This window comes from Acinonyx jubatus, chromosome A3 (assembly GCF_027475565.1).
Source record: "Acinonyx jubatus isolate Ajub_Pintada_27869175 chromosome A3, VMU_Ajub_asm_v1.0, whole genome shotgun sequence".
Classification (NCBI taxonomy): domain Eukaryota; kingdom Metazoa; phylum Chordata; class Mammalia; order Carnivora; family Felidae; genus Acinonyx; species Acinonyx jubatus.
The window spans coordinates 34,398,782-34,426,710 of record NC_069388.1 but is presented as its reverse complement, the minus strand read 5'-3'; the positions used below and the strand labels follow the sequence as shown (position 1 = coordinate 34,426,710).

Sequence of the window (27,929 nt, the reverse complement as noted above, 5' to 3'; positions counted from 1 at the left end):
AGTATTCAAAAATTACATGTAATCTCTAATTTGTAGTATATTTAATATATTTACAGATGTATTTTCTATATTATGTGTAAATAGAAATTTTGTCAGAGAAGCCTCCCTTTAATATGATGCTTTGCAGTGTGGCTTGCTGGGGGTGGGAGGTCTTCATTGGTTTTTTTTTTTGTTTGTTTGTTTTACAAGGTTTTATTTGATAGAGTTTCTCATGCTACCTAATTTGACTTAAAATTGCCATGCACTGCAGCCGGAAGATTTAAATATGTTTGAGATCAGACAGCCCTCAAGGTCCCTGGCTGCCTGTGGTCATCAGTGATCCTCAGAACATTCGAGCAGGGTCTTAGTTTCAGAAACCTGGATATATGCCAACTCAGGTAATTATTCTCTGCCTACCTAATTTCCCCAGGCAATTTAATTGAAAATGGTATTATCCGTCACCTCAGTTCTAATCTGCTCTGAAGTGTCCCTGTGTCCTGCTTCTTCCCTCCACTATAAGCTAACTGAGCTGGTTTCTTTTTGAAGCTTAAGTTGAAAAAAAAATATTTCTGAATCTCTCTAGGGGGAAAATATCAGATAAATAGGAGCCATTTAATTAGTCTCAAACCAGTGTACTGAATAGCGTTGGCAGCAGTTGTAAGACACCCCTCCTTGCTGCCTAACCTTATGAAAAGTCTCTTTTATAGACAGAAATACAAAGGGTTTCTTACTGAAAAACTGACCAAAAAAAACCCCCCAAAAAACTGGGGGAGGGGAAAGGGAGAGACCCTGAGATGATTTCACTCTCCTGAAATGATTTTATTTTTTATTAAAAAAATTTTAATATTTTTGAGAGAGAGAGAGAGAGAGAAAGAGAGAGAGACAGAGCAACAGAGACAGAGCGAAAAAGAGAGAAAAAGACAGAAAGAGACAGTGTGAGTGGGGGAGGGGCAGAGAGAAGAGGAAGACACAGAATTTGAGGCAGGTTCCAGGCTCTGAGCTGTCAGCACAGAGCCCAATGCAGGGCTCGAACTTACGAACCAGGAGATCACGGCCTGAGCCGCAGTAGGACACTTAACTGACTGAGCCACCCAGGTGCCCTGTCTGTTTCAAAAGGCACTGTCCTTTTGTTCATTTCCAAATAAGCTGATTTACAATCAGCAGAACAAAATACACCATTTAACACAGGAATGCCTGAAACTCAATGAAAATGCAACAGAAATATGCTTTTTGATTACTTCAGACAAACATGAACTTACATCAGTGCTAATAGAAATACAATGAAAGCCACAAAGGTGAGTTACAAGTGTAATTTTGAACTTTCTAATAGCAACATTTAAAAAGTAAGAAGAAACAAAGACTACTACTCAGCAGTAAAAGAAAAGAACTGGTAACAACTTGGTTGGATCTCAAGAGAATTTTGCTGAGTGAGAAAAGCTAATCTCAAAAGGCTCCATACTATAGGAGATTCCCTTTATATGACAATCTTGAAATGACAAAAGTACACAGATGGAGAACAGATTAGGGATTCCTAGGAATTGGGGGTAGGGGGGAGAATGGGGGAGAGGCGGGTTGCTATAGCTACAAAAGCTTAGCACAGGGAATCCTTTCAACGCATTTCTGTATTTTGACTGTGGTACTGGTCATATGCATCTACACAGGTGATTAAATTGCAAAGAATTACACACATGCATGCATAAAATGATGAAATCTGAATAAGGTTAGTGAATTGCATGAATGTCAATGTCACAGTTGGGCTAATATACTATAGTTTCGAAAGATGGTACCACGGGGAAAACTGGGTGAAGGGAACAGGGGATCTCTCTGTATTATATTTTATAACTGCTTATGAATCTACAGTAAGCTCAAAATTAAGAATTACAAAATTCATGTACATGTAATCAATATAAAAATGGAGATTCCCCACCCCCCACCCCCTTCTAAGTCTTTGGAATCCAGTGAGTCATTCACACTGATGGCACATTTCAACTCAAAGTAGCCACATTTCAAGTGTTCAATGGACACATGTGGCTATGGGTCCCAGTCCTGGGCAGCAAAAATACTTTAAACTAAGCCTAATATCATTTCCCAGTCCTGTCAAGTGGCACATTCTAACATGAAATATCTTTGCTTTCTGAAAGTCTCTTACATAGCCGGTTTGTAACGAAACCCTTGGTGCTTGAACAATCACTGGAAACGTGACCTAACTGGGAGAGAAAATTTCATCAGTGGTACCAACCTGAATCTCGTTTGGACCACAGTTCCTCAATAAAAATAATCCCTGTAAAAGAGACATCTAGTAGCTTCTAAGAAATAACGCCTGGGGTGCCTGGGTTGCTCAGTAGGTTGAGCATTCAACTTCAGCTCAGGTCATGATCTCACAGTTCATGATTTCGAGCTCCACGTTGGGCTCTGTACTGACATCTCAGAGCCTAGAGTGTGCTTCAGATTCTGTGTCTCCCTCTCTTTCTCTTCCCCTCATGCTCCCCCAGAGCTCATGCTCGGTCTCTCAAAAATAAACATTAAAAAAAAAGAAATTCAAAAAAAAATAATGCCTAAGAAGAATTTCAAGAGCTATGGTATATTGACTAGTCTCAACAACTAAGACTTTTAACTATTTTTGAAACTCTGATTTTTTTTCTGTTGTTTTCTCTCTCTTACTTCTCCTTGGTGATTAAAATTATTAAAATGAGAAGGTCTTGTGGGTTTGCTCTTCAGAGCCATGAAACGGTGAGACTCAATCTTCTTTTACCGGTAGCCACGGAGGAGAAAGAAACAAGGGATAAGTGTGTAATGGCAGCTTTGTAAAATACATAAAACTAGGCCAAATCTCTTGGGACTCTGAAAAGTAAAACAAGGTGCAGACCTGGTTCTCAGACCAGGTCTGACAGAAAGCTCAGGGCTCAATCTCAAAAGACCAGTGCAATCTCCATCCACTACAGAAAGTGGGAATGCAATGAGAAAACACTATTCCCAAATGGAGACTTGGAGAGTATAAAGAGAGCCGGTTATGGAATGAGAGAAACGGATCTTTGAGAATACAAGACAATTAACCTCTCCTGGACCTAGTTCCCTGGTTGCAAAGCAGCAAAATTATCTACCTCACTCACTGTTGTAAAGTTAAATGGAAGAATACATGAAAAGTGCCTATCACATTCCTGCAGTCCCGAGTGGGCGTTCAATTACAGTCCTTTCCCACTCGTTTCTATACTCAAATAACTACCCATGAGAGAAAATAATCCTGTGGAAAGTAAACCAAGAATAGTAACATCAGAAACTCAAGAACTGATGCTCTAGAGTAATGCCAAGGAGAAAAATGTCATTTTAATCCATTGCGATTTGCTTTTATTTATTTTTTTTTTTGAGAGAGAAAGAGAGAGAGAGAAAGAGAGCACATGAACAGGGGAGAGGGGCAGAGGAAGAAAGAGAATCTTAGGCTCTCCACTGAGTGTAGGACTCGATCCCACAACCCTGGGATCATGACCTGAGCCAAAAATCAAGAGTTGGACACTCAACCAACTGAGCCACCAGGCACCCCTGTTCTGATTCACTTCTAATCTGTTGGTAGGAAGGTGATTTCATAATCAATCTAGGTTTATAGCACTCGTGAGACAGCCGTAGAGGAGCAGATACACCTAAGGTAGAGGCCCCCAAATAATCTAAAAACTGGCAACTGAGCTGATTTCAACAAAGAATCAAGACCTGAAGAACTTTTATATATTCATATTCTTCACAAACATAAACTGTATCTTCCAGTCAGCAAGTGAGAATAGGAAAGAGAATATGGTACAGCTCAGAAGAACCACTCAACGCTTGATGTTCTCTTGTTACGAATGACAGAATTTTCAGACTGGTATTTATGTTTGTCACATAGTTTTTGGCAACAGACAACTGATCAACCATCTGTTTCAGGAGAAATCACATTGTGAGCTGGCCCACTAACACCCGATATATAGCAGTACAGCAGTAACTTGGTTTTTATTGATAAGACTGAATTCTGCAAACTCTCCAAGACTCAGAACACATAGTTGCAATGTCAGAGCCCTAAGATGGGTACCCTAGTCAATAGAAGGGCTCCAAATGCACAACTTGGGAGTAATTTGTATGGACAATACCATGCTGTTTCCTGTTCATGTCTATTTGGTTTTATGAGGAAACTAAAGCAGACAGTTTATCTACACCTCTAATATTCGGGACAAAATCCCAGTTTTTATAGTATTGTCATTACTGTGTCAGGAGGGTCCCTCTGAGGATACGAAACAGCTGCTAAGAGATTACGGGGAGGGTTTCTGCCATTACTACTTTTGACATCAGAATCAAAGTCCATCAAGCTACAAATACCACTTGAATCAGGAAAGAGTCTCTCTAGAAAACCATAGCACCTGAAGTAAAATGAGATGAGTTACTAAGACTTAGATGTGCACACCCACCTAGGACACTCAGGCTTTATCAATGCCTGGGTTCAGAGGCAGAACTGATTGTTTTAAATATTTATTTATTTTGAGAGAACAAGAATGGGTAGAGACAGAGAGAGACAGAGACAGAGAGACAGAGACAGAGAGAGACAGAGAGAGACAGAGAGAGAGAGACAGAGAGAGAGAGACAGAGAGAGAGAGACAGAGAGAGAGAGACAGAGAGAGAGAGACAGAGAGAGAGAGACAGAGAGAGAGAGACAGAGAGAGAGACAGAGAGAGAGACAGAGAGAGAGACAGAGAGAGAGACAGAGAGAGAGGGCGGGGGGAGGAACCCTAAGCAGGCTCTATGCTGTCAGTGCAGCTCAATCCCACAAACCATGAGATTGTGAGCTGAGCCGGAATCAAGAGTGAGACGCTTAACCAACTGAGCCACCCATAACTGGTTTTAATAATCAAAAAAATTCCAAGTTCTAGTATAAGATGTTGATATAGGAAGATTCTGAACTCATTACCTCCCATAGATATCATTTCTACAGCTATATATGGAACAATTTCCTCTGAAAAAACAAAACAAAAACCCTAAGAACTGGCAGAGTGACCCCTTCAACATTGGGCAAATGAGAGGAAGACCATACTGAAGTGGGTAGGACAGGCTGAAATACAACCAAATATAACCTTGTCATGCATCCCACCCCCAATGTGGCAACGCACAATCAGGGGTGAACCCAAAACCTGCAGCAAAGGGTTCGTACCCCACATCGAGCAACCCAACTTTTAAGACCAGCACCTGAGACATGAGCTGCCAATACATCTGGATTTGAGAATAGGGCTCATACTCACAAGAACCCCAGGAGGATGAGGAACTAAGGAAGAGTTCTTAGAAGGCCTGTAGACAGACTGCAAACTCACCCACCAGGGCCCAGCACAGAAGCAGTCCATAGAAAAGTGCCTAGACTTCACGTGACAGAGACTCGTTTCCTAAGTTTAAAGCACTCTACTCTCCTGCTTTGCTGAAGCCAAGAGAAACCATCATACTTGTTTTGTTTCCTTTCCGGCCAGTCCCATCTTTATGATTCAATGGGGGCCTTCTTGTATGATCTCTCTCTGCAGCAGGTTTTCCTTTTTCTCCTCTTTATTCTTTTCCCCCTTTTTAGCAGGTGCCACCTTTGGAATCCCCCCCTGCCTCACTGCAGCTGTCAGTGTCCTCTTCATGCTCGATCTCCACTGCACACAGAGTGCCAGTAGCACCCAGAGGGGAGCTTCTACACACATCTCATGTCCCGGTTTTCATGTCTAGTGACCTGGTTTTTGCAGCTGCTGCCCAGGGAACGCCCCTCAATTGCCCGGCTCTGGAGGCCAGTGGAGGGGCTTACATACATGAGTCCCATGGGAATGTAACAATCAGAAAAACCATTCTTTACAGACTACTAGTACTGGGGCACTGCACAGACAGCAGACCAAAACACAGTCCGACCTTCCTGCCAAAGAGGCCTATCTGCTTGTCCTGGAGCTCGGCTTGAGGGTCAGGCTTCTGGTCTGGTGCACTCAGAGGAGCCCACAGAAGTGCTCCCACAAACACAGGCTGGTGGATGCCACCTCTGTGATCTCTCTCTACCTTGCTCCAGTTCGTTGGTACCTTCTAGAAAGGAGCTTATGTCCTTGTCTAGTGCCCCGATTTCAGCAGCTGCTACCACGGGACACCTCTAGATCTCCTGGCTCTGGTGACCAACAGGCTTCTATTCACGGATCCCACAGGGCTGTAACCCAAGAAAGAATGAGTTCTTAAATAGCTACTGCACCCAGGGCACAGCAAAGGACAACAGATCCAGGAGCTCAGTCTTTCTGTGAAAGAGGACTATTAGCTTACCATCACAGCTGCAGCCTGACAGATAGGCTTCTAATAAAACATACATCTAAGGGGTGACTGCAACCTTTCCTGAGGTTTTGGAGGACAGGCACTATTCTTGCACTCTCCCTCTGCCGTGCTCCAGAGCACCAGCACCTCTAGGATGGGAGCTCTTGTACATTACATACCTGGTACCCCAGTTTTAAGCCTGGTGCCCTGGTTTTTACAACTGCTGCCCAGAGGATACCCCTTGATCACCTAGCTCTGGTAGCCAGAGGGGCCCGTGTTTCTGGGTCTCACGGGGCAATAACCATAAGAGAGACTGTTCTTAGCAGGTAATCACCCACAGGGAAACACACAGAAAACAGACTGCAATACCCCCAGCCTCTCTGTGAAAGGCCTACTTGCTAGTCCTGGACCCCCAGCCTTAGCAGCAGGATTCATGTTTGGCGTATATCTAGAGGCTACAGAAGTACTCTCAGGGAACACAGGCCAGGAGACACCATCTCTAGATACTCTCCTTCCACCTCACTACAGCTTTCTGGTACCTCCCAGAAAGGAGTTTTATGTACACATCTGGAGCCCTGATTTTTGCAACTGATGCCCAGGGTACACTTTCCAATTGCCTGGCTCTGGGGGCCAGTAGGACTTATGCTGACAGTTTCACAGCATTCCTTAAAATGTTGTGGCCTGAGGGTCTGGTTTCAGGTGCTGACATTCTCACCTTTGGGACACTGACTGATCTTGCCACACCCTCAACTACTGACATCAATTAAAAATAAAATAGGTTCTCTGGACAATCACAAACATTTGAGAGACCACCAAGAACTAAAGCAAGATTGAACAATAAAGTTCACAAGGCCAAATCTTCAAGAATGGGAGAAGTGGCTGTATCATCTACTGTATAGAACCAACACAGAGAGTCAAGCAAAATGAAGCAGCAATGGACTATGTTCCCAATAAAAGAACAACATAAAACCTCAGGGGAAAAAAAAACTTCATTAAGTGGAGATAAGTAATTTGCTTGGTAAAGAATTCAAAGTAACAATCTTAAGGATGCTCACCAAGCTGGGGAGAAAAGGAGATAAAACACACTGACAATATAACAGACAATACACGAGAAAGTTCCAAACACAAACCACAGAACTAAAGAATACACTAACTACACTGAAAAATACACTAAAGTAGTTCGATAGCAGATCAGAAAAAGCAGAGAGGTGCCTGGGTTGCTCAGTTGGTTAAGCATCTGACTTCAACTCAGGTCATGATCTCATGGTTTGTGAGTTCGAGCCCCATGTTGGGCTCTGTGCTGACAGTTCAGAGCATGAAGCCTGCTTTGGATTCTGTGTCTCCCTCTCTCTCTGCTCCTCCCCTGCTCATGTGCTCTCTCTCAAAAATAAACTTAAATTTTTTTAAAAAAGAAAAAAAGAAAAAGCAGAAGAAAGGATCAGTAAGACAGGCCAGAGAAAGTCACCCAATGTGAGCAGGAAAAAAAGAAGGGACTTTAAGGGACTTCTGGAACAGGCCAACATTTGCATTACAGGCATCTCAGAAAGAGGAGAAAGGGGCAGAAAACCTATTTGAAGAAATAAGACAGACTAAAGAAATAGGAAGACTGAAAACTCCCAACTTTGGTAAGAAAACAGATATCCAGATCCAGAAAGCCCACAGATTCGAAATATGATAAAGTTAAAGAGACCATCACCAAGATATATTATAATTAAAATGTCAAAGACAAGGAGAGAATCTTAAAAGTAGCAAAAGGAAAACAACCTGTTCCGTACAAGGGAAACCCCATAAGTTCATCAGTGAATTTCTCTGAAGAAATGTTGCAGGACAGAAGACAGTGATACAATATATTCAAAGTGCTGGAAGAAACCACCTAAGCATACTCTACTCAACAAAGTTATCATTGAGACTTGAAGGAGAGAGAGAGTTTTCCAGACAAGCAAAAGTTAAAAACTTCTTTTAAAAGTTCTTCACCACTAAATCAGCATTACAAATGTTGCTAAATGGAATTCTGCAAGCTGAAAAGAGGGTACTAATTAGTAACAAGCATATAGCAAAGTCTAAATCTCACAAGAAATATATAGCAAAGGCAGTGGGTTAATCACTTATAAAGGTAGTATAAAGATTAAAAGACAAAGGTAGTAAAAATAAATATAAATACAATAATGAGCTGAGGTATACACAAGATAAAAAACTGTAAAATGTGATATCAAAAACAAACATGACTAGGGGAGAGTACAAATGTAAGCTTTAGAATGTGTTACCAACTTAAAACAGACTGTTATAAATGTAACTCGTTACATGTAAGTCTCAAGGTAATGACCAAGCAAAACCTATAGTAGATACACAAAAAAATAAGAAAGGAATCTATGCACACCACTAACAAAGTCATCAAACCATGAAGGAAGATAGCAAAAGACAAATGGAACAGTGTTTTGTACAAAACAGCCAAACAACAATTAACTTAAGTACACACCTATCAATAATTACTTTAAATATAAATAGACTAAATTCTCCAATCAAAAGGCAGAGTAACTGAATGGATAAAAAAACAAGGCCCATCTATATGCTGCCTGTAAGAGACTCACTTTAGATATAAGAGCACACAGAGAATGAAAATGAAGGTATTTCCATGCAAATGGAAACCAAAAGAAAGTTGGGGTAACCATAATTATAGCAGACAAAATATACTTTAAAACAAAGACTGTAAGAAGAGACATTATATAATGTCATTATGTATTATGTATGTCATTATGTAATAAGGGCATTACATAATGATAAAAGGGTCAATCCAAGAAGATATAACATTTGTAAATATTTATGTACCTAATACAGAAGCACCTAAAAATATAAAGCAAATATTAACAGACATAAAGGAAGAAAAAGAGTGCAATAAAATGACAGGAGACTTTAATACCCCACTCACATTAATGGACAGATAATCCAAATAGAAAATCAATAAGGAAACATCAGCTTTAAATGACATGTGAGACTAGATGGCCTTAACAGATATATACAGGATATTGTATCCAAAAGCAACAGAGTACACATTTCTTCTCAAGTGCCCATCAACATTCACAAACCAGATCATTTGTTAGGCTACAAAACAGGTAATAAGAAATTTAAGAAGACTGAAAATCCATCAAGCATCTTTTTTCACCATAATGGTATGATACTAGAAATCAACCACAAGGAAACTAAAAAATTCACAAGTATGTGGAGACTAACACATGCTACCAAACAACAGGTCAAAAATGAAATCAAAGTGAAATAAAAAATATCTTAAGACAAAGATCAAAGTACAACATACCAAAGCTTATGGGATACAGCAAAAACATTGCTAAGAGCGAAGTACATAGAAATAAATGCCTTCCTCAGGAAGCACAAGAAAATCTCAAACAGCCTAACTGTATACCTGAAGGAACTAAAAACAAACAAACAAACAAAAAAAACAAAAACACACACAAAAAACCCTCAAAATTAGCAGGAAAAAAACCGATCAGCACAGAAATAAATGAAACAGAGACTAAAAAGACAATAGAAAAGACCAGGAAAAAAAAAAAAAAGCTGATTCTTTGAAAAGATCGACAAAACTGATAAACCTTTAGCTAGACTCTCCAAGAAAAAATAGAGGACTCAAATAAAATCAGAAATGAAAGTGGAGACACTACTAATATCTTAATACTATAGCATATTATGGACCATAAAAGGTGACTACAAACAATTATACACTAACAAACTGGACAACTTAGGATAAATGGGTACATTCTTAGAAGCATACAACCTACCAAGATTGAATCAGGATGAAATAGAAAATCTGAACAGACCAATTACTGGTAAAGAAATTGAACTAGTAATGTTAAAACTCCCTACAAACAAAAGCCCAGGACCAGACAGCTTCATTGGTGAATTTACCTAATATTCAAAGAAAAATACCAATCCTTCTCAAAGTCTTCCAAAAAAAATAAATAAAAGAGGAACACTTCTAAAGTCATTGTAAGCCCCACATTACCCTGACAGCAAAACCAGATATGGACACCATAAGGAAGGAAAATGACAGACCATTAGCCCTGATGAACACAGATGCAAAATCCTCAAAATATTAGCAAACTGAATTCAGCAATAAATTATAAGGATCATACACCACAATCCAGTAGGATTTATTCCAGGTATGCAAGGATGCTTCAGTACCCACAAGTCCATCAACATGATATACCACGTTAATGGAAAGAAGGATATAAATCCTATGATGATCTCAATAGATTCAGAAAAAGCATTTGACAAAAAATAACTTCCATTTATGATAAAAACTCTCTGGGGCAACTCGGTGGCTCAATTGGTTAAGTGTCCAACTCTTGATTTCGGCTCAGGTCATGATCTCAGGGTTGGGAGATCAAGCCCCATGCCAGGCATGGAGACTGCTTAAGATTCTCTCTCTTTCTCCCCTTACCCCCACCCTGGCTCATGCACGCTCTCTCTCAAAAAACAAAAAAGAAGGAAAAACTCTCAAAGTGAGTGCAGAGGAAACATACCTCAACATAATAAAGGCCATGTATGAACAAGCCCACAACTAATATCCTACTCAACTCTAAGATTACATTCTCTGTTGGTGGGAATATAAATCAGTACAGCCACTACGGGTAATAGTATGGTGGCTCCTCAAAAAAAAAAGAAATGTAACTACTATACGATCCAGCAATTCCACTGCTTCATATTTATCTGAAGAAAATAAAAACACTAACTCAAAAAGATATAAATAATGATGCTATGAACATGGGAGTGTATATAATAGCCAAGCTATAGAAACAAGTGTCCATTCAGGGATGACTAAAGAAAATGTGGTATTTATATAAAATAGAATATTCAGCCACAAGAAAGAATGAAATCTTGCCAATTGCAACAACATGGATGGACCCTGAAGGCATTATGCTATATTAAATAAGTCAGAAAAAGACAAATACCACAATATGTTACTTCTAGGTGGAATCTAAAAATAAAAAAAAATTAAGTTCATGGATACAGATGGGTGGTTGCCAGAAGCAGGGATGAGGGATGGGTGAAGGGGTGTCAAAAGGTACCAACTTCCAATTATAAGTAGGTCACAGTAATACAATGTACAGCACGGAGACTATAGCTGACACTATATTACATATTTGAAAGTTGCTAAGAGTAAATCTTACAAGTTTGCGTAAGAAAAAAATTATGTAACAGATGTTGACTTATGATCGTTTTGCAATATATACGAATACTGAATAATTACCTTATATACCTGAAACTAATGTTGTGTGCCCATGATACCTCAATAGAAGTTTTTAAAAATCCTTATTAGTCACATACATTAAAATTCCCTTGTTCTGGTGTATAGATCTAGGAGTTTTGACAAATGCATAGTCACGTCACCACCCCACAATCAAGACATAAAACAGTTCTGTTACCCCCCAAAACTCTTTCCTGTTGCCCCTTTGTAGTCAGCCCCTCCTCCAAACCATGGATCTGTTTTCTGTTCTCATAATGTCACCTTTAGTGTATGGAATCCTACATTCTGTAGCCTTCTGAGTCTGACTCCTTTCACATAGCATAATGCATTTTGTGATCCATCGATAGCTTGTTCCTCTTAACTGCTGAGTAGGATTTCATTGTATGGATGTACCAGTCTGTTCTTTCATTCCCCAACTGAAGCATGTCTGGGCTGTTTCTAGTTTCTGACAATTACAAATAAAGCTACCATAAATATTAGCATACGAATTTTGGTGTGAACAAAGTTTTCATTTCACTTGGGAATGGGATTGCTGGGTCCTATTTAAATATATGTGTAACAGAGTAAGAAACGGCCAATTTTTCTCACCAAGTGGGTGAATGATTCTAAATTCCTACCAGCACTGTATGTAGGAGAATTCCAATTGCTCTGTATCCTCATCGACTTGGTACTATCCATTTTTTGTCTGATTATTTCAGCCTTTCTAAGGGGGAGGTGGTTCATAAGAGCTTATTGTGATTTTAAAATTGTGAATCTTCAAGATCAGATTTCACAGTACCATATATTTCTACCTTTAAGTCTGTAATATACAACATTCCTTTTGGAACTAAAACAACAAGCCAAACAATTTAGTAAATTCACACAGTTACAAACGAAGATGATCTTCTCATTACAGAAGAAATGTTCCTTCTATAAGTTTGCATGTGTGTATCTAATATCTACAAATAATAATTCATCAATAATAACAGATTCCCAGGACACTTCAATGGCTCAGTTGATAGAGTATGTGACTTGATGGTCTTGGGGTTGTAAATTCAAGCCCCACATTGGCTGTAGCCATTACTTAAAGAAAATAAAGTCTTAAAAAATAACAGATTCCCAAGTAACAACAGGAAATAACAATCTAATTCATAACTTTCATTAGTGTAAAAAATCATGAATTACTGACAATTAAACATGTGTCATATAGAATTGTATATATACCATATACACAGAGATATAAAAGGGTATTGTGTCAAGTACATGGATAGTTTAAATTTGATCACAAAAGGAGTATTTACTAATTTAGAAAAAGGATACTTAAAACTATACCAACAACACTACACATTTGCATAAATTAATGAGCTCATTACAAATGTTGGCTGTTCCAAAAAAGATCTCCATTTTTCAAAAATTTGAGTCTTGTTCTGTTACAGTTTGTACTTTAAATTAACTAAATATATGGTTTAGAATTTTTACCATGTCTTATTTTTACTTTGTTGTAGTATTTATGTGTCATCTTCTGCTAAGAATATTATACATTCCTTATCTATTCCCATAAATGGAACAGGAAATTAAATGTCTTCCATGAAAAATAGTTGCTTTACCCATTCAACAACTATTGCATTTGTAGCAAGCGGGGCGGGGCAGGGGGTGTTCTCTTTTAAACAGGGACTTCAGAAGGGGCTCTTAAGTGGCATTTGAGCAAAGAAATGAGAGAAATAACAGAGTAAACCTTGTAAAGAACTGGAAGAAGAGGAAACCAGTAAGAAAAGTTAGCAGGTGCAAAGGCCCTGAGGGGAGTGTGTGTTTTATAAGATTGATGTGTGTGAGCAAAGCAGAGTGAGCAAGGGGATACTAGAAGGCAATGAAATCGGAAAAAGGGATCATTCAAAGATATGGATTGAATCTGATTCTCCATTAAATGTGAAGCAACTAGAGAGTTTTAAGGAGCAGAGTTACATAGTTTGACTTAAGTTTTAAAGGATCCATACTTTGCTATTTGGACAACTGTAGCAAGCCAAGGGTGAAGCAGAGAACCCAGTTAACAGCCTGCTACAAAAGTCGAGAGTAGTGAGGACCATGGCTTGGTCAATGCTGGTGACACCTGACATTATGAAAAGTTGTCAATTCAGTATATATTCTGAATGTAGAGGCAATAGGATTGGCTGCTGGGTTACATGCAGAGTGTAAAAACAAAACAAAACAAAACAGGAGATGACTTGGAAGTTGAAAACTAGCATCAAAACTGTTAAAATTGCTTGCTCTGGAAAACAATGAATAGTTTCATTTCAACAATGATATTTAAGAAACTGCAACACAGTAAACTGTACTGACTAGCTGGCATCCAATTTTTAAAATGCCAAGAATGAAGATAAAAAGCTGAGACTATCCAACAGCCAACTTTTGGAACATTTGCTGCCATCAGACACTACAGGAGAGTCATGGAGAATTCCAGATAAAGATCAAAGTCAGAATACCATTCTTTTTCATTTGCCCTTAATGACTCTTGTGTAATGTATTGCATATCAGCTATTATAGCAGAGTTTGGCAGGAATTTTGCAGATGAATAGATTAACAGATGAACAAGGTGATTGAAATATAAATAGATGAGGATTAATGCAGTGGAGCATATGAACCGCCATGCAGGATGAGCTAAAACTCAAAATAGTAAATAATAATTCCAGGGGCGCCTGGGTGGCTCAGTAGGTTGAGCGTCCGACTTCGGTTCAGGTCATGATCTCACAGTGTAAGGGTTCGAGCCCCATGTTGGGCTCCGTGCTAACAGCTCAGAGCCTGGAGCCTGCTTCAGATTCTGGGTCTCCCTCTCTCTCTGCCCCTCCCCTGCTCAGGCTCTGTCTCTGTCTCAAAAATAAATTAAAAAAAAAAAACATTTAAAAAATTTTTAAAAACATAATTCCAAAAGTTTCATATACTCTATCCATCAACTAAATTCATAAAAATCTGGATAACCTGGAGTTTAGAATAGAAAATTTTCATTTCTGGGGCACCTGGGTGGCTCAGTTGGTTACATGTCTGACATCGGCTTAGGTCTGATCTCACCTGAGTTCAAGCCCCGCATCAGGGACTGCGCTGACAGCTCAGAGCCTGGAGCCTGCTTCGGATTCTGTGTCTCCCTCTCTGTGACCCTCTCCCACTCACACTCTGTCTCTCTCTCTCAAAAATAAACGTTAAAAAAATTTTTTTTAAAAAAAGAAAATTTTCATTTCTCTCAGAAAGTGAAGGATACTGTTAAGATTAAAACCCATTTGTTATGAAGATAACCTAATGTTTCAAGACTTGGAGTAATGATCTTGAAGAAATTCAACATCGTTTTGAAGGAGTAGACAGACAAGTTACAAATGGCATTGGACAACTTTCCCTTAGATTTCATGATCTCCACCACCTGAGATTCAAGGGTGAGAAGCAGTCAAGTGCTATGCTAACCTTCAGGAAACAGGGGACAGGGGACACCGAAAAAGCCAAAGGGGAGCCAAGTACCCACCATATGCTGTCCATTAGGGTTAGTCTCCTGATCTTACATAGTGTTTACAAGCCTTATAGTGTTTAATAAATGCTTACTGAATGAATGAAACTTTCTACCACCATTACCTAGAGAAAACCATAGGATAGTGACTAATACAGAAACTCCTCCATTTTTACAATCCTTTTCCCAACGCTGGCCCAGTATATTTCCCTAGTTAGGATTCTGGGGGTTTTGTCAAGGTGACTTGGTGTTATAATCCAGAAACTCCAGCATTAAAAGACAAAAAGAGTAGAAACTATTTTGGAATCTCTTAAGGAAGTTAAAGTACTTCACCATTTAGTGACACTTGAATCATTAAATTGTGCACCTAAAACTAATATTATACTACATTCACTAACTGGAATTTATTTTCTATGTTTGTTTATTCTGAGAGAGAGAACACAAGGAGGGAAGGGGCAGAGAGAGACAGAGAGAGAGAGAGAGAGAGAGAGAGAGAGAGAGAGAGAGAGAAAGACAGAATCCCAAGCAGGCTCTGTGCTATCAGCACTGAGCCCAATGCAGGGCTGGATCCCACAAACTGTGAGTTCATGACCTAAGCTGAAATCAAGAGTCAGATGCTTAACAGACTGAGCCACCCAGGTGCCCCAACTAACTGGAATTTAAATTTAAAAAAAAAAGTTATAAAGAAAAGAAAAAACATTTAGTAACAATTTATTAGTAGGGTCTCACTGGTAATGTATGTTTCGCACCCCCCCCAATACAACAAACAGTATAGACCAACTACACCTAAACACCTCTGAAATACTAAGAGCTCTCCCATATAATTACCAGCCACAGGATGTCCCTCTCAACTTGAGGATTCACCAAGGGTTGAATGAGGTTTTAAAAATTCCTCTATATCCATAGATGGCCTTCAAGAAAGAGAAATGGTATGTTAAATCAAAATTGGGGAACACAGTGATATGGTAAAAGAATTCACGGGCCGTTCTTCAATCCCAATTTATCGACAGGCCATCCCTCCACTCCCCGTGATTAAGGCGCAGTGTTGATCACTCCCATCTCTGGAGCCGAGATAATCGAAGGACAAATGGGTGACCAAAAATATCCCATTAATATGGCTATTCAGCCACATCACCGTATTCATTTCAAATCGAGAACCATAACTCTATTTAATAGCACAAAGCCCTACATGTATTTGCATCTTATGAGCCATCAGTCAGGAGACTGAAGCAGCTGGCTAAATCATCTCGCCCTTATTTAATTTACCATTCTCCTCTCACATTCGTTCTGCTGCAGAAATGGCATTGCGGTTCGCTTTCAATAACTCCCTGACAACTCAGAAGCAGGAAGAATAAATTTTCTTTGCTGATTCCCTGCATTCTATGAAGAAAGAGAAGCAGTAATTATGATACCATTAAATTGATGCAAAACTACCTTATTTTCTTTCTTCTACTATTTTTACAGTAAGATCAATGTTGACTAAAAGTGCACTGTGTAGTTTTTCTCTTGTTTAAAGATTCTTTTGCCCTATTTGTTTCTATGTGTTTTAGAAACAGACACCCTCACATAAACACTGCCCCTTAGGGAACAACTGTCAAATGTGGACTTAAAACACTATTAAGAAAAATCTGAATATAAATGATGTAAAAACTTTGAGGCTGTATCTGGAAAGACTTACTGTGTTTGCCACAGAAATATGATTAACTTGCACCATCAGAGTGCTCCTTTTGCTGAGAAAGGACAAGAGAACTCAGATCAGGAAGCTCCCATAAGCCACTACAAAGTTTTGTTTTGTTAACTTTTTGAGATGGGAGTTTGAGGAGGTAAGCCTCTCCAGTTAATTCCTATATGGGTCTCCGTGCAGTCTAGACTAGCACTGTCCAACAGAAATAAAATGCGAGCACAAGTGTGATTTTAAATCCCCTAGTTGCCATGTTAACAAAAAGCAAACACAGGGGCACCTGGGTGGCTCAGTCGATTAAACATCCAACTTCAACTCAGGTCATGATCTCATGGTTCACAGGTGCGAGCCCCGTGCCCAGCCCTGTGCTGACAGCTCAGAGCCTGGCAGCCTGCTTCAGATTCTGTGTCTCCCTCTTTCTCTGCCACTTCCCTATTTGCACTCTGTCTCTCTCTCAAAAAAAAAAAAAAAAACAAAAAAGTAAACATGGGTCAAATTTTAATGTTTTCTTTAAGCCAATGTACCCAAAATATTTTAACAAGTGTTCCACATACAAAAATTAGTAATATACTTTTATATATACTGTTACTTTTTCTATATTAAGTCTTTGAAATCCAATGTGTATTTTATACTTGCAAGCACATCTCAGCTTGAACTGGCCATATGTTGAGTGCTCAAAGCCACATGCTATGTATGAGTGGCTCTTGCACCAGACAGCGTAAATGCTAGAGCAGGTCCTAGAGAGAATCTGGAATTGATCAATGCATAGTCAATGGGTTTTGAGTGGTAATCACAGTCACGCTGTTACGAGGTGACTGGAAGAGAAAGAATTGAAGAGACTCATATAGTCCTTGGTCTCGAAGCACCCAAGATTCTGTAAGTTCTTAGAATAACCAGAACTTAACTCTCCTCTTATCATTAGAGCCCCAGGCATTTCACTGGTTACCTCAATGTGCAAAGGGCTCAGAAGTTAGTCACATTTGTGAAAAATACTTATTGGTTGTCCTCCTACTCAGAGATCTTACTTTCTTGACATCTTGTATTCTCTACCATGTTAGTTGTTGCTATACCCAATTGATGAAACTCAAGTTTACATTCAAATCAGAACTCCAGCTCTCATCTTGAAATGCAATCATAAGTTATAGCTTAAGGTACCTCAGAGAACTCTTCCACCTACTGAAAAGCTCTATAACAAATATGCTGCTAGACACTTTGTGAACACGGTCTCCAGCCCACTGAGGGCAGGAATTATTACCCTCACTACAGTAAAACAATGCTAGAAAGATAACAGCCTGCTCAAGGTCACAGGACCAGTCCACAACCTTCTACAGCCCTTCTTTGTCTTGGTTTAATAATCACAATCAATGTCCTGTATTCCTAAGTTGCCCACCCTAATGCAAGAATCTTCATATAGGATGAATTCTGAACATCAATTCCCACTTTATTACTCTGGGAACAGAAACCAGCAAGAAAATAAGAACCATCTGTCACTACTGAGCTTGTGAGAAGCAGAGGAAAAACTTTTCTCCATCCAAAGTCCAAGATAAAGAAATTCACTGAGTACCACCCACACTACACAATCCTCCCACCCAGGTGTCCATTTATATGCTCAACAGTCATTGTAATTGCAAATTTGAGGTCACCCCTGATAATAAGGCCCTCCTCTTCCATTCTCAGGGCACTCTGGTCCCCAAAGTCATTAGTGCAAACTTGATCCAATTGCTTTTGATTCTGTCTGCACACAGATTTCTCTGTAGGGACCGCTGCTATTCCAAGCTTCTGCTCCCTTTGCTTAGATGGTTGCTAAGAGAAGAGACCGCTGCCTTTGTAATTACTACCTGAAATTCCTCTGTAATCTCAACCAGTACTTTTCTTAACATCAAGGGCCTCGCACTGATCAACAGGGTAACCTCTGCTTTTGGCATTCCTGATCAAGTCTCAGGGGCTTCCAACTGAGGTCATAAACAATTGATGCCCTCTACTGCGAATGCAAATCAGTTATTTCAGGGACCTCCAAGCTTTGAGGAACCCTCCCTGGATAACTGTGGGTTTGGGCAGAGAAGCAGTTTAGAGGTTCCAAAACCAGACTTCAAACAGAAAACCAAAACCAAAAACAAACAAACAAAAACCAAGCATTTCCCCCTTTACCACATCTCTCCATTTCAACTGCTTCTGGGAAGACAGGCACTCCGCAGTGATGTCTGTATGAAAAGGATTTTCTGCACTGGAAAATTTTTCAGGCTGACTTACCTCTGAAATCTTTTTTCCAAAGCAGTCAGGCCCTCCCCCAAGTAGAGCCAGGCCCCACAGTCAAGCAAGATGGGTCCCAAATCAAGTTGTCCTAAGACTCTGCTCCTCTAAGGATGCCCACAGACCAGCAGCATCAGCACCATCTGGAAGCTTTATGAAAAGCACGATCCGTATTCTAACAGTGCCAGGTGATTCGTATCCATATTAAAGTGTGAGAAGCCCGGTCCAAGACACCGCTGAAAAGAATCTGATTTCTGATTTTATAAATAACTGGACAGTTGATACAAATTGCAATTGTCCACTGAATTCTCATTAGGCTAGGAATTGCTGGGTTTTGTTTTCAACCTATTTTTTGAACCTAAAACTGAACTGAAAATAAAATAGCTCCCAGAGAGAAACCCAACTTTTTTCCTGTGGTCCTAGGATCCTGCCATCCCTTGAAAGTCAAAGTTTACACTCCATATGTGCACAGAGAGACACCAACAAGTAAAATATTTTTCCTAATGAACTTGAGGACAACGCATGGAGTAACTGCCAAACAAGCCAGCAAACGTGGTCTCATAATTCTCAAGCCTTTGACACATTTTCCTTCTATGAACACTGCAAATTTCATTAGGATGACTTGGGAGATTCAGTTTTTTTAAACAATGATGGATTTGAATGGAAGGAAATGGGAAAACATGTAGATTTTAAGGTATGCAAAACCATGTTTTACAGAAAAATGTAGCTAAACCTTCCTGAGTTCACCCTTCAGTGGTTTTGCAGTAGGGGTACATTTATAATGTATATTTTGATAAGAATGCCTATATGGTATTGAGACAAGTGATTTTGGAGTCCTTTTATCAAACATTTTATCATGACCAACACCCTTCACCTTGTTGTTCCAGCAGACGAGTAAAAATCATTTTTTCTAATGTGAAAATTTACATTTTACTTCACAATCTTACTAAAGGCAGTTATGTCTTCACTTATCTGTTTAAAAACACAAAGAAATACCAAGCTAAAAATGAATGTACATAAGAGTAATATAAAACTTTTTAAAAAAAAATTCATGCTTAAGGATACCTTTTCCACACTTTACAGAAAAAAATAATTTTGCTTTTGAAAATTTTAGTATTCTGATTAAAGGTCTATGTCAGCAAAAACCCAGGACATAGATGAAAAGAAGCCACATTATTTAAGAAATCATCAAGAACCCCAGCAACCAAATGGCCAAATAGTATCTCAAAGTTACCAAGTTTTCAGAAAACCAAACTCCCAAAAATCACAATATATTTTCATCTCTTATCTAGTAGGTATTCCTTATGATCCTAGAATTCTGTTTTTCCTTGATAGATGCCTCTCATTCTTGAAAAAACAAACAAAAAAAGGCATTCTCCATTCCTTTTTAAGAAAAAAAAATTGCACAAGGCCAAAAATTCCATATTCTGGTTCTACTTTTCTACTTTCTCTTTGGTCTCTTGAGCTTCCTGTTGAAAACCACCACCTCCTTTCCAGCGGCCGCCATTTTATCACCCTGGATAAACTAAGTGGAAAGTACCTCATGTTATGGCTGCTATGAGCAGGTCAACTGGCCCCCCACCCTTCCTTTCTCTCTCCATGGGGGAGAGGAAACAGAATGATGGGCCGTGGGGCCCTTCAGATCTACCAAGCTGGCCTCAGTGAGCAGCATCATGAAGGGTGTCCAGAGTGTGAACTCCACAAAGATGGGGACCACACCTGAGGAATCCCTGGCATGGCCACTCAAGCCCTGTTTATGGAACTTCCCAGCCCCTCCCCTGGTGGTGTCTCCTACAACTCTGCTCTACCATGGCCTAGGCAAGAGCACTATCTCCTTCCCAGCCCAAGTGTTCAAGATGAGCCAAGGTTGGCAGAGTGGCAAAGCCATGGCAGCACCTTTGCTGCTGCTCCTAAGTCAGATGTTGGTAACTCAGAGCCTCCATAGTGTGTGATGCAGCAAGCCAATAGAGCCAACCTTCCTTAAGAAGGTGAGGAATTTGGTTGCATGAATCCTTTTGCTACAAACAAAAACCCAAAAGCTCAGCTGCAATACACTGAATTACAAAAGTGAGAAAAGCAGCTCAAACGTAAATGCTCTGGTAAGATCTTCAGATCCTGTAGAAACCGTATGCCAGGGCACAGAAAGGGCAAGAGTGCATATCAGGGAAGCACTTAAGGGCAGCAGTGCTGGAAAAGGGCAGAGCAGACTGAGGTGAGAAGGAGACCCAGGACCATGAAAGGGGCAGAGTGGCAGGGCTTCTCAGAGCCAACAAAAATCCAGAGCTGTGGCCTACAGGAGCAACACGGAAGTAAGTCTGGATGCAGCTGCTTGGGCCGCATGTATATACCATTGTCCTAATAGACCATAGTCATCTGTCCTCCCAAGAGACTCTATACCGCTTTACTCTGAATTCCAATCAAGCAGCAGCATCGTCCTGCTTCTCCCATCCCCTCCCCAGTCTGTTCTTTACCCAGAAGGCATAACCATTCTTTAAGACTTAAATGTGATCGTGTCCTTTCTCTGCTCAGAATTCTCCAATGGATTCCCAATATAATCTGAATACAACCCAAAGTCCCTGGGTACCCTATTTACCTCACTTCCTACCCCTCTTCCCCTTTGATTATCCCACTCCATCCAAAATGGCTTCCACACTCTTCCTCAACCCCCCTCATACGCTGCTGCGTAGGGTCCTCACGCTTGCTAGTCCCTCTGCCTAGGATATCCACATGGCTCCTAAAGTTCATTCAGGTCTCTGGTCAAATGTCACTTCTTCAGGAAGGCCTCCTCTACAAACCTATCCAAAATGGCAGTCTCACCTCTGTCATGCTTTACCCCCTCGCCCCCAGCACCCACCCATCTTGTACTCACTCACAGCTGCCTCCTCCAAGTGCTTATGATCCTTTGCCTAAAACCTTTCTTTGGCCAAGAGCTGTGTTCATCCTTGCACAGACAGGCAGGCCAAAAATGCCTTTGGGGGCAGCCCTCAGCTAAAGACAAGTGGCGGTTAGTGGGTAAATACCCAACCTCCAAGTCCTTCTATGGGACAATTCCAAGGCCTGTTCTTCACGATCTTCCAGGGGTCTGCTGTGGGATTGTGTCCCAGTTGCCCACAGAGATAACCAACCTGATAACACACCCTTTATTGAATCCCTTCATTTCTTTGTCTCACCTCCTCACTCTCCAGCCAGAATTTCCTGGGATCACTTTTCCAATAAATGACTTGCACTCAAATGTTTTGTCACAGGATTAGCCTTGGAGGGAACTCAAATTCAAGATCCCACCCATCCCCTCCTGCTAGCACAGTGCCCAGCACATAATAGGTGCTTCATAAGTATTTATGGAATGAATGAGCTGCCATGGCTAACTTTTACCTTGGTGATGCTGCTGATCAGGAAGCATCCTGTGTCCCATCTAAAAAGCTGGTTTTATATACAGATGATTAGCCCTTGTTTCAGCCAGAACATTGACTCTGAGAACAGCATAGGATCCACATAGCTTCCTTTTGAACACCAGTGCCATTTATGACAGCCATTCCTCTGAATAGGTCCACCATCTAGAAAGATGTTCTTTCTCCAAAGTTAATGGATATGGCAACTCTCGAACCCTAAACTATAGTGTGTAAAAAGCAGCAGATTAGCACTGAAAGTCAGTCTTAAATGCCCTCCAGATGCAAAATCCTTACACCTCTGTGAGCCCTGGAAGCTCTGAAGTCAAGAACTGGGGCTAGCTCTTAGGATCAGGACCAGCTGCATAATTTGCAGGACCCACTGCCAAAGGAAAACATGATGCCCTTTGCTGGTAGGAATTTCAAGATGGTGACAAGAGAGTGTTAAACCAAACACAGAGCCTTTCTGAGTCTGGGCTCTGTATAACTGCACAGGTCCTATGCCCATGAAGTTGGCCCTACCAAGAACTCATCAAAGATAAACTATCAGACACCCCCTAACACTGCTCCCTTGGCAGTGATGATTCTCAAAGAAAAGAGAAACAGCAGCAGCTTGTTTTAGGTTAAGCCACCACAAGACTACATAACTTATTATAGCAGAGAGGCCTGGGGGCACCTCTTAAAGCAGTTCAGTTCACATCACCTTCAAGACTTTACAAACACCCAAGGAATCAATCATGGCGCACAGCTCCCCACCGCCTGCTCCATGATTCAAACTGCTGACAACTCCAGTGTTGCAATTACCCTGTTGGGTCCCATAGTTTAAATGCACAATATATAACTAAAGAGAAAAAGAACCTTCTTTTAGATGCCAGAGGATGCAAAAGACCTCAGAATCTAGTTCAAGAAATCCATTCAGGTTCATCACTCGGGGGTCTGATGGGCACATAGCTAACAGGTCAGAAGAGTTTGGTAGAAAAATTAAAGGGGTTTAAACAGCCTGCTAGTACCATACCTAAGCTCCAGGGATGTGTCTATTTGAGAGAACATACAGATTGAGGTGATGCTGGGACACAGCCATGATTAGGGCAGACCTGTAGAAATACATCCAAGGTAGAAAAATGGTGTAACAGCACCTGGGCTTAGGAGATGCTTAATACATCTTAGGGGAGGAAGAAAAGCAGTCCCCTAATGTGCACTGTAGATCACCAAAAGAAGGACCCAGGACATGCTGCCAAACACAAATGACCACAAGACCCTTGATGGGCCAGGAAACTAACTGATAGGGCTCAACAGGATAAACTGAGAAATGGTGACTTAGAGCCAATTAACCCACAAACCCTATTTCCTAATACGCCAGGTGGCTTGTTTTACTACACAAAATCATTTCTAAAGTTTGCTTTCAATCCTGCCTGTACAAAATGCAAAAGAAATGGTGGTCTCCATTTGAAATGTTAGCATTTAAGCAGAACTTCATTCCATGAACAATTGCTGAGTTACTTTCTATGGGGTATACGATATTATGATTTCATGTTGGGGACTTCTGGAACCATAAAGAAGCACTTTAAAGTGTATCAAGGAGCTATGGGGTAAGTAGACATTTCAGGATTAAAATTCTCTTGTTCTATAGAGATTATGTGACTTTGTATAGTCAACAATAACCTTTGTGTACTTCAGCATCCTTTTACTGTAAAAGGAGAGAATACCCATGTCCCAGGGGTATTTGTGAGGGAGAAATCAGGATGATCAATGTTCTCAAATGCCTTATGTTCAAACCAAACTCAAGATGTCCCCCAGAAACCAGGGTCTCATCTGCAAGCTCTGTGCTCAGGCCCACATCCTTGTAGCTAGTTTTGACTCCTCTTTGACACCTGATATCCAGTCTGTCACAAATCCAGATGGCTCTTCATTCAAAATATCCCAAATCTGATCACTCCTCACCAACCCTAGCCCACCTTAGTCTTGGTTCTAGGTGTGCTCACCTCCCTCCTGGACTTTTACGAATTTCCTCCCGTTTCCCCCTTCCTGGCTGTGTCCCTAATCCATTTATTCTCATCATGGCAACCAGAAAAGTCTTGTTAAGATGAAAGAATTGGGGCGCCTGGGTGGTTCAGTCAGTTAAGCATCCAACTCCTGATTTTGGCTCAGGTCATGATCTCACAGTTCGTAGGTTCGAGCTCCACATCAGGCTCTGTGCTATCAGCATGGACCCTGCTTGGGATGCCCTCTCTCTGTCCCTCCCCTGCTCCCTCTCTCCCAAAAATAAATAAGCTTTCAAAAATAAGTAAAACAAAAGAACTCTTCCAAATAACTAAGTTCCTTACTTTGGTCTAAAGCACTGGTTCTTAACTCAGGTGTGACTTTGCACCTCAGAGGACATTTGACAACGTCTGGAGACCTTTTTAGTTATCATCCTTGGAGGGCAGGGGTACGCCACTAGAATCTAACAGGTTGAGTCCAGGGATGCTGTTGAACAGTCTGCAGTGCACAGGACAGCACCCACAATGAATTATCCAGCTCAGAATGTCAGTAGTGAAGTGGACAAACAGGGCACTGAAGTGGTCTCAATTCCCTCCACCTGCACCAATACAGGTAGTCCCCTTCCCCCACACCCCCTACCACAGAGCTGTATCCTTGCCATTCCTGCACTAGATGAGCCACTCCCACACACAGCCACTGTTCCCTCTGCCTAGAATGTTCTTCCTATAGATATCCTCAGGGCTCATTATTCTACTGCCTTCAGGCCTCCGCCAATCATCTTGTTTTAATTTGCAGCTCCCCTCACTCCCGCTCAGCACTGTCCTCCCCCTCTTCTCCACAGCACATACTATCCAGCACACCTGTCATTGTACTTCGGGGTTTTTTTTTTTGCCACCTTCTCCCTCCTGGAGTGCAAGCTTCTTGAAGGTGGGAACTTTTGACTGATTTATCCATATTAGGTACTTGGCACATAGTAGGCACTCAAATATTTGCTGATATGAATGACTGGATGTATGGATATTACCCAGTAGAGGTACTGCATCTTGGCTGAGAGATAGCTTCTAGTCTGAGTGGGGAAAAGTATGTATTTAGATTTATCACCAAGGCTGTATTCATAACCCATTTTGTATGAAAACAGAGCTTTAAGAATAATTCCCAAATGGACTCCCTAATGCTATCATGACAAAGGCATGGAAGGTAATAAAGGGAGCCTAGCTCATCCACCTTGAAACTTCCTTCAGTCACAACAGACAGATATGAAGGATTAAATTGCTAGTTGGGGTCTATGGCAACTGTAGTTCTCCAAATTAAACATCAGTGCATGTTGTTGGAAAAATACAATTACATTTATGGAAGATAAAGGGACCGAAAATTTATACATCAGGACAGTTCCAGAAATCCCAGCCTGAACAATGTTTTTATGTTCAGTATACTATCTCCAATCAGTAACATTCCAAGATTCCATGAAATACTTACCAAATACAGCAAGGCATTACACATGGGGCCAGACAGAATCGAGCACACACAGTCCTTGCCCTCAGAGGGTCTCCAGTCTGGAATGGAAGTTAAGACAGTTGTGTTGTTGGACTGAAGCACACCATGACCACAGTAGGCTGCTACTTTGGGTGTTATTAGAGAAACACAAAATGTAATGGGGTCCTCCAGAGATGGGGTGGGCGGGAAGCAAGGAACATGTGGAGTGGAAGGTGGCCCTGATGTTTCCTGGAGGGTGAGCACACCCACACAGGCATGCCTGTGTCTTTGAAGTGGCAAGTTTCCCATCTGGTGGGAACACAGGCCACCTGTAAGGAAGTGGCAGGAAGTAAAGGGTCACTGAGGCCAGAGCACAGAAGGCTGAAGACCTGGGGGCAAGTGGCTCCCGTCCACTTTGAAAGGACCAGCAGATGGCTAAAACAGCAAGCTCAGAGGCAGCTGTGATGGCTTCATTTCCTGGGTTTCCCTGTACCTTCCCAGGAGGCAGCCTAGCTGGAGGGGAAGGAACTGACCTACATACGTGGGTTGGTAAAGGAAGCTGAAGATAACTAAATACTCCTAGCTGGACGTAGAAGGAACCTGGCAGAGAGAAAAGACAGGTCTGTGCAAAGAGGGCCTGGACCATCCCACAGAAAGCAGGAGAGAAGCAGCTATTAAACCACCCAAGTCTTCCCACACCCAGGAGGCACAAATAGGAAGGGGAGAAAGTGAGTTCAAATGACACCATGACCTCGGGGACTATTCAAGTCATTTTATAAAATTACAATGTCCAACATTTTTATTCGGTTTATCAGTTGGTTTCAGAGAAGTAGAATCAAAGGTGTGGGATTATTTTCCACAGATGTTAGAACAGTCCCTTCCCGAAAAGAGCCTCACCCCAATCAAAACCTCTAAAAACCAAATGGAAGTTCCTAGATTGTGTTGGCAGAGGCTAATCTCTCATTAACAGAGTAATCAAGAATGGGTTAGAACAAATACTATTTTTTTTAAACTTTCTTTTGACCCATCTCATTACTGGATATGTAAAATATGAAGTCTGAAGCCAAAACAATATGAAATAGCTTTAAGATCTGTTAAATCGGATTTTTAAAAAGAAGTACTCATAGTGAAGGGATGAGAAGGGCCCATCCATCACCCTGTGCGAGCATTCATTTATTTGACAGATGTTTACTGAACCTCTGGTGGGGGTCAGGCTGAGCTATCAAGATCCTAAGGCCACTTCACTGAACAAAATCTGCCCCCAGGGTGGCACATACGTTCTAAAGAAGGGAGAGAAAGTAAACACTAAACCCAATAAATAGTTAAATTATGCAATCTGAAAAATGCAAAGTGCTATGGAAGAAAGAAAGGTAGAGAACAGGATGGAGGTTAATAAGAAGGTACATAGGGGTGCCTGGGTGGCTTAGTCGGTTAAGTCTCTGACTTTAGCTCAGGTCATGATCTCATGGATCCTCGGTTTGAGCCCCACTTCAGGCTCTGTGCTGACAGCTCGGAGCCTGGAGCCTGCTTCAGATTCTGTGTCTCCCTCTCTCTCTGCCCCTCCCCCACTCATGCTCTCTCTCAAAAATAAACATTAAAAAATAAATTAAGAAAAAATAAGAAGGTACGTAGACTTGAAGGAGGTGAAGGAATTAGCGAAGGAGAGGAGAGGGGAAGGAAGCCCATTAGTGACAGAGTAGCAGCCAACACAAAGACCCTCCGATGAGGGCATGCCTGTGTGTTCAAGGAACAGCCTGGAGGCCAGTGTGGCTGAGCTGAGGGTGCTAGGGATGAGGTAATGGTGATGACAAGAGGTCAGACCATGCAGGCCTAGGAGGCCATGGTCAAGATCCTGACTTGTACTAGGAATAAGAGGAAGACTCACTGGAGGATGCTAGGAAGAGGGGGACTGGGTCTGACATATACTTAACAGGTCACTTTGGCTAAGGTGAGAACAGATCAGCAGGAGTGGGGATGCAGGAAGTGAGCCTGGAAGAAGAGAGGCCAGTCATCCAGGTGAAGGAGAATAAGGCCCAGACCAGGGTGACAGCAATGAAAATGGTATTAAAAAAAAAAAAAAAAAAGGTACATTTGGAAGGTAAAAACAGACAGCATTCAACAACATACAACATACTACATGTGGATTAGAGAAAGGAAGGAGTGAAGGATGATTCTAGGAGCAAGACT

At 41.1% G+C, this 27,929-nt stretch overlaps 1 protein-coding gene across 20 annotated transcripts in view; it reads right to left on the bottom strand.

Annotated features, from left to right (window-relative positions):
* PLCB4 (phospholipase C beta 4) overlaps nt 1-27,929 on the bottom strand; it is a 415,996-nt gene that overhangs the window by 257,889 nt on the left and 130,178 nt on the right. For 12 of the 20 annotated variants that reach the window (XM_053200242.1, XM_053200240.1, XM_027069581.2 and 9 more), the window contains one exon: nt 25,746-25,822. The exons of 5 other annotated variants lie outside the window; for them this stretch is intronic. The gene's annotated coding sequence lies outside the window, so the exon portion shown is untranslated. Of the gene's footprint in view, nt 1-15,800; nt 15,884-25,745; nt 25,823-27,929 lie in introns of those variants that run through there. 3 more of the 20 variants (XM_053200245.1, XM_053200247.1, XM_053200250.1) reach the window with 2 other exon arrangements.